Source organism: Arachis stenosperma, chromosome 1 (assembly GCF_014773155.1).
Source record: "Arachis stenosperma cultivar V10309 chromosome 1, arast.V10309.gnm1.PFL2, whole genome shotgun sequence".
Lineage (NCBI taxonomy): Eukaryota > Viridiplantae > Streptophyta > Magnoliopsida > Fabales > Fabaceae > Arachis > Arachis stenosperma.
The window spans coordinates 69,675,937-69,686,718 of NC_080377.1; the positions used below are offsets into that span (position 1 = coordinate 69,675,937).

At 41.0% G+C, this 10,782-nt stretch overlaps 1 non-coding gene across 1 annotated transcript; it reads left to right on the forward strand.

The window, feature by feature from the left end:
• The first annotated feature begins 10,407 nt into the window (after positions 1-10,407).
• Positions 10,408-10,515, forward strand: LOC130955471 (small nucleolar RNA R71). Its single transcript, XR_009076757.1, has one exon. It is a non-coding gene; the product is annotated as a small nucleolar RNA R71 (small nucleolar RNA).
• The last annotated feature ends 267 nt before the right edge of the window (positions 10,516-10,782 follow it).

Here is a 10,782-nt window from a genome sequence, read left to right on the forward strand (position 1 = left end):
ACCAAAGAGTCAATAATATCAGTGCTCATGCAGTCATTTGATGTGTCTGGATGCTGCATAGCTTTGACAACATTCAACTTGAACTCATCCTCATTGACTCTCAGGGTTATTTCCCCTTTCTGTACATCAATGAGAGTTCGTCCAGTTGCTAGGAAACGTCTTCCTAGAATAAGAGTTGCACTCTTGTGCTCCTCCATTTCCAGCACTACAAAGTCAGTTGGAAAGGCAAATGGCCCAACCTTGACAATCATGTCCTCAATTATGCCTGATGGATATTTAATGGAGCCATCAGCAAGTTGGAGGCATATCCGGGTTGGTTTGACTTCTTCAATCAACCCAAGCTTTCTGATAGTGGATGCAGGTATTAGATTGATGCTTGCTCCAAGGTCACACAGGGCTGTCTTGATGCAAGCACCTTCTAATGTGCATGGTATCATAAAGCTTCCTGGATCTTGAAGCTTTTCTGGTAAGCTTTTCAAAATGACTGCACTGCATTCTTCAGTGAGAAATACTTTTTCAATTTCTCTCCAATCCTTCTTATGACTTAAGATCTCTTTCATGAACTTAGCATAAGAGGGTATTTGCTCAAGTGCCTCTGCAAACGGAATCTTGATTTCAAGAGTCCTTAGATAGTCTGCAAAGCGGGCAAATTGCTTATCCTGCTCCGCTTGGCGGAGTTTCTGAGGATAAGGCATCTTGGCTTTATATTCTTCAACCTTAGTTGCTGCAGGCTTGTTCCTTACAGAAGTGGTTGAAGAATCCTTTTTAGAGGGATTACTGTCAGCACTCTCAGGTGTCTGATCCTCCCTTGGCATCTGAACGCCAGGATTGGGTGGAAAATGGGCGTTAAACGCCAACTTTTCCCCCTTTTCTGGCGTTTGAACGCCAGAACTGGGCAGGGAATGGGCGTTTAACGCCAGCTTTCCCTCCCTTTCTGGCGTTTGAACGCCACTAGCATTCCTCTCTGGGCTCTTACTGTCCTCAGAGGGATTTTGAACAGTGGTTTGGTTATCCTCTGTCAATTGTTCCTTATTTGACTTTTTGCTCTTTTGAGTGGTGTTGTTCAGTATCTTCCCACTCCTCAGTTGAACTGCTTGACACTCTTCTATTATCTGTTTGGATATTTGCTGTTTTGCTTGATTCAACTGCAGTTCTAGGTTCTTGTTAGCAACTTTAGTTTCAATGAGCATCTCTTTAAATTCTGCTAACTGTTCTGTCATCAGGAGCAATTGTTGATTAAGCTCAATCATCTGTTCTTGAGGATTAGGATTAGTGACTACTGCCATGACTTCCTCTTTTGGAGAGAACTCATTGCTAGAGTACAAATATTGGTTTCTAGCAACAGTGTCTATAAGCTCTTGAGCCTCTTCAATTGTCTTCCTCATGTGTATAGATCCACCAGCTGAGTGGTCTAAAGACATCTGAGCTTTTTCTGTAAGCCCATAGTAGAAGATGTCTAACTGTACCCACTCTGAAAACATTTCAGAGGGGCATTTTCTTAGCATACCTCTATACCTCTCCCAGGCATTATAAAGGGATTCATTATCCTTTTGTTTAAAGCCTTGGATGTCCAGCCTTAGCTGTGTCATCCTCTTTGGAGGGTAAAAATGATTCAGGAATTTGTCTGATAGCTGTTTCCATGTCTTTATGCTTGCTGTAGGTTGGTTATTCAACCACCTCTTAGCTTGATCTTTTACAGCAAATGGAAACAGTAATAGTCTATAGACATCCTGATCCACCTCTTTATCACGTACTGTGTCAGCAATTTGTAAGAATTGTGCCAGAAACTCAGTAGGTTCTTCCTGTGGAAGACCGGAATACTGGCAATTTTGCTGCACTATGATAATGAGTTGAGGATTTAGCTCAAAGCTGCTTGCTTTAATGGGAGGTATACAGATGCTACTCCCATATGCAGCTGTAATGGGGTTAGCATATGACCCCAGAGTCCTTCTGGACTGCTCAATTCCACTTAGGTCCATGATGGAGAAAGGGAAATGATATGGATTGCAAGTAGATTATTTAATTTTTTATTTTTATATTTTTTTATTTTTTTATTTTTTTTAAGTGACCGAAAAAAATATAAAATAAAATAAATAGAGAATGAAAAAAAATTTTGAAAATTAACAGAAAATAAGATCAAAACAAAATTGAAAAATGAATCAATTAGTTAATTAAAAAGATTTTGGAATTAGCAATTAAAAATATATGATTGAGAATTATTTTGAAAAAGATATGATTGAGAAGATATGATTGCAAATAAAAATGATTGAAAAGATATGATTTTGAAAATCTTTGACTAATTTAATGCAAAATTTCGAAAATTATGAGTAAAACAAGGAAAGGATATTTTTTTATTTTTAAATTTTAATGAGGAAAGAGAAAAACAACAGAACGACACTAAACTTAGAAATTTTAGATCAAAACAAAGAGAACAAACAAGAAAACTTTGAATGTCAAGATGAACACCAAGAACAAATTTTTGAAAAATTTTTAAGTGAATAAAAGCACAAAAGACACCAAACTTAAAATTTTTAGAAAATCAAACACAAATTTTCGAAAGCTTAAAGGAAAACACAAAGAAGACACCAAACTTAAAATATAAAACTAAACTCAAATAAAAGACTCTAAACCAACAAAAATAAAACAGTCCTAATCTAAGCAACAAGATAAACCGTCAGTTGTCCAAACTCGAACAATCCCCGGCAACGGCGCCAAAAACTTGGTGCACGAAATTGCAATCACACTTTTGCAATCCCGCACAACTAACCAGCAAGTGCACTGGGTCGTCCAAGTAATACCTCACGTGAGTAAGGGTCGATCCCACGGAGATTGTCGGTTTGAAGCAAGCTATGGTTATCTTGTAAATCTTAGTCAGGATATCAGAAATTATCAGGGTTGATTGTGAAAAGCAAAAGAACATGAAATAAGTACTTGTTATGCAGTAATGGAGAATAGGTTGAGGTTTTGGAGATGCTCCATCTTCTGAATCTCTGCTTTCCTACTGTCTTCTTCATCAAACACGCAAAGCTCCTTCCATGGCAAGCTGTATGTAGGGTTTCACCGTTGTCAGTGGCTACCTCCCATCCTCTCAGTGGAAATGTTCAACGCACCCTGTCACGGCACGGCTATCCATCTGTCGGTTCTCGATCAGGCCGGAATAGAATCCATTGATTCTTTTGCGTCTGTCACTAACGCCCCGCCTTCAGGAGTTTGAAGCTCGTCACAGTCATTCAATCATTGAATCCTACTCAGAATACCACAGACAAGGTTTAGACCTTCCGGATTCTCTTGAATGCCGCCATCAGTTCTAGCTTATACCACGAAGATTCTGGTTAAGGAATCCAAGAGATATCTACTCAATCTAAGGTAGAACGGAGGTGGTTGTCAGGCACACGTTCATAGTTGAGAATATGATGAGTGTCACGGATCATCACATTCATCCGGGTTAAGAACAAGTGATATCTTAGAATGGAAGCAAGCATGATTGAATGAAAAACAGTAGTAATTGCATTAATCCATCAAGACACAGCAGAGCTCCTCACCCCCAACCATGGGGTTTAGAGACTCATGCCGTGGAAGGTACACAAAGAAACATGTAAAGTGTCATGAGGTACAGATACAATGTCAAAAGATCCTATTAATAGTAAACTAGTAACCTAGGGTGTACAGAAATGAGTAAATGACGTAAAAATCCACTTCTGGGTCCACTTAGTGTGTGCTTGGCTGAGCAATGAAGCATTTTCGTGTAGAGACCTTTTCTGGAGTTAAACGCCAGCTTTTATGCCAGTTTGGGCGTTTAACTCCAAGTTTTATGCCAGTTCCAGCGTTAAACGCTGGAAATTCTGAGGCTGATTTGCAACGCCGGTTTGGGCCATCAAATCTCAGGCAAAGTATGGACTATTATACATTTCTGAAAAGCCCAGGATGTCTACTTTCCAATGCCATTGAGAGCGCGCCAATTGGGCTTCTGTAGCTCCAGAAAATCCACTTCGAGTGCAGGGAGGTCAGAATCCAACTGCATCTGCAGTCCTTTTCAGTCTCTGAATCAGATTTTTGCTCAGGGCCCTCAATTTCAGCCAGAAAATACCTGAAATCACAGAAAAACACACAAACTCATAGTAAAGTCCAGAAAAGTGAATTTTTAACTAAAAACTAATAAAAATATACTAAAAACTAACTAGATCATTGGTCGGCGAAATTGTGAACTATACTTTTTCACAACTCTCATAATCCCTGGTAATGGCTCCAAAAACTTGGTGCGCTCAATACCATGGCATTACACAACTTCGCACAACTAACCAGCAAGTGCACTGGGTCGTCCAAGTAATAAAACCTTACGTGAGTAAGGGTCGATCCCACGGAGATTGTTAGTAATGAAGCAAGCTATGGTCATCTTGTAAATCTTAGTCAGGCAAACTCAGATATATATGGTGATGAACGAAAATAACATAGAAGATAAAGATAGTGATACTTATGTATATCATTGGTGTATGAGCTTCAGACAAGTGTATAAAGATGCCTTCCCTTCCGTCTCTCTGCTTTCCTACAGCCTTCATCCAATCCTTTCTTACTCCTTTCCATGGCAAGCTCGTGTAGGGTCTCACTGTTGTCAGCAGCTACCTCCCATCCTCGCAGTGAAAGCGATTGCATATGTCCTGTCACGGCATAGCGGAATTCAGCTGTCGGTTCTCGGTCAGGCCGGAATAATATCCATCGATACTTTTGCATCTGTCACCAGACGCCCCGCCTGCTAGGAGTTTGAAGCACGTCACAGTCATTCAATCATTGAATCCTACTCAGAATACCACAGACAAGGTTTAGACCTTCCGGATTCTCTTGAATGCCGCCATCAGGTCCTGCCTATACCACGAAGATTCCGAAGAATCCAAGAGATATTCACTAAAGCCTCGAATGCTTGTAGAACAAGAATGGTTGTCAGTCACCTTGTTCATAGGTTGAAGAACGAGTGATATCTTAGATAAAGAACAAGCGGAGTTGAATAGAAGAACAATAGTAATTGCATTAATACTCGAGGTACAGCAGAGCTTCACACCCTTAATCTATGGTGTGTAGAAACTCCACCGTTGAAAATACATAAGCATAAGGTCCAGGCATGGCCGAATGGCCAGCCTCCCAAAGATCTAAGATAGCATAAAAGTGAAGATAGCTACCAAAGTCTACTAATACAATAGTAAAAGGTCCTATTAATAGTAAACTAGTAACCTAAGGTGTACAGAAATGAGTAAATGACATAAAAATCCACTTCCGGGCCCACTTGGTGTGTGCTTGGGCTGAGCAATCAAGGAAATTCGTGTAGAGACCTTTTCTGGAGTTAAACGCCAGCTCCCATGCCAGTTTGGGCGTTTAACTCCAACTTTTATTCCTGTTCCGGCGTTTAACGCTGGAATTCCTGAGGCCGGATTGCTTCGCGGGTTTGGGCCATCAAATCTTGGACAAAGTATGGACTATTATATTGCTGGAAAGCCCTGGATGTCTACTTTCCAACGCCGTTGAGAGCGCGCCATTGGGCTTCTGTAGCTCCAGAAAATCCACTTCGAGTGCAGGGAGGTCAGAATCCAACAGCATCTGCGGTCCTTTTTGGTCTCTGAATCAGATTTTTGCTCAGGTCCCTCAATTTCAGCCAGAAAATACCTGAAATCACAGAAAAACACACAAACTCATAGTAAAGTCCAGAAAAGTGAATTTTAAATAAAACTAATAAAAATGTACTAAAATCTAACTAAAAGATATCAAAAACATACTAAAAACAATGCCAAAAAGTATACAAATTATCCGCTCATCACAACACCAAACTTAAATTGTTGCTTGTCCTCAAGCAACTGAAAATCAAATAAGATCAAAGAAGAGAATATGCAATGAATTCCAAAAACATCTGTGAAGATCAGTATTAATTAGATGAGCGGGGCTTTTAACCTTCTGTCTCTGAACAGTTTTGGCATCTCAATCTATCCCTTGAAATTCAGAATGGTTGGCTTCTTTAGGAACTCAGAGTCCAGATAGTGTTAATGATTCTCCTAGTAAAGTATGATGATTCTTGAACATAGCTATTTATTGAGTCTTGGCTGTGGCCCAAAGCACTCTGTCTTCCAGTATTACCACCGGATACATACATGCCACAGACACATAATTGGGTGAACCTTTTCAGATTGTGACTCAGCTTTGCTAAAGTCCCCAATTAGAGGTGTCCAGGGTTCTTAAGCACACTCTATTTGCCTTGGATCACAACTTTATTTCTTTTCTTTTCTTTCTTTTCTTTCTTTTTCGATTTTTTTTTTTTTTTTCGGTTTTTTCTCTTTTTTTTTTTTTTTTTTTTTTTTTTTTTTGAATAGCTTTTTCTTGCTTCAAGAATCATTTTATTGATTTTTCAGATCCTCAGTAACATGTCTCCTTTTTTCATCATTCTTTCAAGAGCCAACATTCATGAACCACAAATTCAAGATACATATGCACTGTTTACACATACATTCAGAGAACAAAAATATTGCCACCACATCAAAATAATTAAACTATTATAAAATTCAAATTCATGCAATTCTTCCTTTTTCAATTAAGCACATTTTTATTCAAGAAAGGTGATGGATTCATAGGACATTCATAACTTTAAGGCATAGACACTAAGACACTAATGATCATAAGACACAAACATGGATAACATAAAGCATAAAATTCGAAAAACAAAGGAATAAAGAACAAGGAAATCAAGGAATGGGTCCACCTTAGTGATGGCGGCTCTTCCTTGCTTTTGAAGGTCCTATGGAGTGCTTGAGCTCCTCAATGTCTCTTCCTTGTCTTTGTTGCTCCTCCCTCATGATTCTTTGATCTTCTCTAATTTCATGGAGGAGAATGGAGTGTTCTTGATGCTCCACCCTTAGTTGTCCCATGTTGGAACTTAATTCTCCTAGGGAGGTGTTTAGTTGCTCCCAATAGTTTTGTGGAGGAAAGTTCATCCCTTGAGGAATCTCAGGGATTTCTTGATGAGAGGGGTCTCTTGTGTATTCCATCCTTTTCTTGGTGATGGGCTTGTCCTCATCAATGGGGATATCTCCTTCTATGTCAACTCCAACTGAATAACAGAGGTGACAAATGAGGTGAGGAAAGGCTAATCTTGCCACAGTGGAGGTCTTGTCTGCCACTTTATAGAGTTCTTGAGCTATAACCTCATGAACCTCTATTTCCTCTCCAATCATGATACTATGGATCATGATGGCCCGGTCTATGGTAACTTCGGACCGGTTGCTAGTGGGAATGATTGAGCGTTGTATGAACTCTAACCATCCTCTAGCCACGGGCTTGAGGTCATGCCTTCTCAATTGGACCGGCTTTCCTCTTGAATCTTGCTTCCATTGTGCGCCCTCTTCACATATGACTGTGAGGACTTGGTCCAACCTTTGATCAAAGTTGACCCTTCTAGTGAAAGGATGCTCATCTCCTTGCATCATAGGCAAGTTGAACGCCACCCTCACACTCTCCGGACTAAAATCCAAGTATTTCCCCCGAACCATAGTAAGATAATTCTTTGGATTCGGGTTCACACTTTGGTCATGGTTCTTTGTGATCCATGCATTGGCATAGAACTCTTGAACCATCAAGATTCCAACTTGTTGAATGGGGTTGGTGAGAACTTCCCAACCTCTTCTTTGGATCTCATGGCGGATCTCCGGATATTCACCTTTTTGAGTAAAAAGGGGACTTCGGGGATCACCTTCTTCAAGGCCACAACTTCATAGAAGTGGTCTTGATGCACCTTTGAGAGGAATCTATCCATCTCCCATGACTCGGAGGTGGAAGCTTTTTGCTTTCCCTTTCCTCTTTTTAGAGGTTTCTCCGGCCTTTGGTGCCATAATGGTTATGGAAAAACGAAAAAGCAACGCTTTTACCACACCAAACTTAAAATGTTTGCTCGTCCTCGAGCAAAGAAGAAAGAAAGGAGTAGAAGAAGAAGAAATGCGGAAGAGGGGGAGGGTAGTGTGTTCGGCCAAAGGGGGAAGAAGTGGTCTTTAGGTCGTGTGAAAATGAAGGGTTGAAGAAGGGTATTTATAGGAGAGAGGGGGGTAAAGGTTCGGCCATTTGAGGGTGGGTTTGGGAGGGAAAGTGGTTTGAATTTGAAGGGTGAGGTTGGTGGGGTTTTATGAAGGATGGATGTGAGTGGTGAAGAGAAAGATGGGATTTGATAGGTGAGGGTTTTTGGGGAAGAGGTATTGAGGTGATGGGGGAAGAAGAGAGAGAGTGATGGTAGGGTCCTGTGGGGTCCACAGATCCTGTAGTGTCAAGGAAAAGTCATCCCTGCACCAAAAGTTGCTCAAAATCACGTTTTGAGGCATTTCTGGCGTTAAACGCCGGGCTGGTGCCCATTCCTGGCGTTTAACGCCAGGTTCTTGCCCTTTACTGGCGTTTAACGCCAGTCTGGTGCCCCTTTCTGGCGTTAAACGCCCAGAAGGGTGCCAGACTGGGCGTTAAACGCCCAACTGCTAGGCTGACTGGCGTTTGAACGCCAGCAGCATCTTCCTCCAGGGTGTGCTGTTTTTCTTCCTGTTTTTCATTTTGTTTTTGCTTTTTTCATTGTTTTTGTGACTTCTTATGATCATCAACCTACAAAAAGATAAAATAACAAAAGAAAATAATTAATTATAAAACATTGGATTGCCTCCCAACAAGCGCTTCTTTAGTGTCATTAGCTTGACAGAGGACTCCCATGGAGCCTCAGAAACACTCAGAACCTTGTTGAAACCTCCCAACACCAAACTTAGAGTTTGAATTTGGGGTTTCAACACCAAACTTAGATTTTGGTTGTGGCCTCCCAACACCAAACTTAGAGTTTGACTGTGGGGGCTCTGCTTGGCTCTGTTTTGAGAGAAGCTCTTCATGCTTCTTCTCCATGATGACAGAGGGATATCCTTGGGCCTTAAACACCATGGATTCTTCATTCACTTGAATGATCAACTCTCCTCTATCAACATCAATCACAGCCTTTGCTGTGGCTAGGAAGGGTCTGCCAAGGATGATGGATTCATCCATGCACTTCCCAGTCTCTAGGACTATGAAATCAGTAGGAATGTAATGGCCTTCAATCTTCACCAAAACATTCTCTACAAGTCCATGGGCTTGTTTTCTTGAGTTGTCTGCCATTTCTAGTGAGATTTTTGCAGCTTGCACCTCAAAGATCCCTAATTTCTCCATTACAGAGAGGGGCATGAGGTTTACACTTGACCCTAAGTCACACAAGGCCTTCTTGAAGGTCATGGTGCCTATGGTACAAGGTATAGAAAACTTCCCAGGATCCTGCCTCTTTCGAGGCAGTTTCTGCCTAGACAGGTCATCCAGTTCTTTGGTGAGCAAGGGAGGTTCATCTTCCCAAGTCTCATTTCCAAATAACTTGTCATTTAGCTTCATGATTGCTCCAAGGTATTTAGCAACTTGCTCTTCAGTGACATACTCATCCTCTTCAGAGGAAGAATACTCATCAGAGCTCATGAAAGGCAGTAGCAAGTCCAAGGGAATCTCTATGGTCTCAGTCTGAGCCTCAGATTCCCAAGGTTCCTCATTGGGGAACTCATTAGAGGCCAGTGGACGTCCAGTGAGGCCTTCCTCAGTGGCGTTCACTGCCTCTTCTTCCTCCCAGAATTCGGCCATGTTTATGGCTTTGCACTCTCCCTTTGGATTTTCTTCAGTGTTACTTGGGAGAGTGCTTGGAGGAAGTTCAGTAATTTTCTTGCTCAGCTGACCCACTTGTCCTTCCAAATTCCTAATGGAAGATCTAGTTTCAGTCATGAAACTTTGAGTGGTTTTGATCAGATCAGAGACCATGGTTGCTAAGTCAGAATTATTCTGCTTAGAGCTCTCTGTCTGTTGCTGAGAAGATGATGGAAAAGGCTTGCCATTGTTAAACCTGTTTCTTCCACCATTGTTATTGAAACCTTGTTGAGGTCTCTCGTGATTCTTCCATGAAAGATTTGGGTGATTTCTCCATGAAGAATTATAGGTGTTACCATAGGGTTCTCCTAGGTAATTTACCTCTTCCATGGAAGGGTTCTCAGGATCATAAGCTTCTTCCTCAGATGAAGCTTCCTTAGTACTGTTTGGTGCATTTTGCATTCCAGACAGACTTTGAGAAATCAAATTGACTTGTTGAGTCAATATTTTATTCTGGGCCAAAATGGCATTCAGAGTGTCAATATCAAGAACTCCTTTCTTCTGACTAGTCCCATTGTTCACAGGATTTCTTTCAGAAGTGTACATGAATTGGTTATTTGCAACCATTTCAATCAGTTCTTGAGCTTCAGTAGGCGTCTTCTTCAGATGAAGAGATCCTCCTGCAGAGCTATCCAAGGACATCTTAGATAGTTCAGAGAGACCATCATAGAAAATACCTATGATGCTCCATTCAGAAAGCATGTCAGAAGGACATTTTCTGATTAATTGTTTGTATCTTTCCCAAGCTTCATAGAGGGATTCTCCATCCTTTTGTCTAAAGGTTTGGACTTCCACTCTAAGCTTACTCCATCTTTGTGGTGGAAAGAATTTTGCCAAGAAGGCATTGACTAGCTTTTCCCATGAGTCCAGGCTTTCTTTAGGTTGAGAGTCCAACCATATTCTAGCTCTGTCTCTTACAGCAAAAGGGAATAGCATCAGTCTATAGACTTCAGGGTCAACCCCATTAGTCTTGACTGTGTCACAGATTTGCAAGAATTCAGCTAAAAACTGATGAGGATCTTCCATTGGAAGTCCATGGAACTTGCAATTCTGTTGCATTAGAGAAACTAA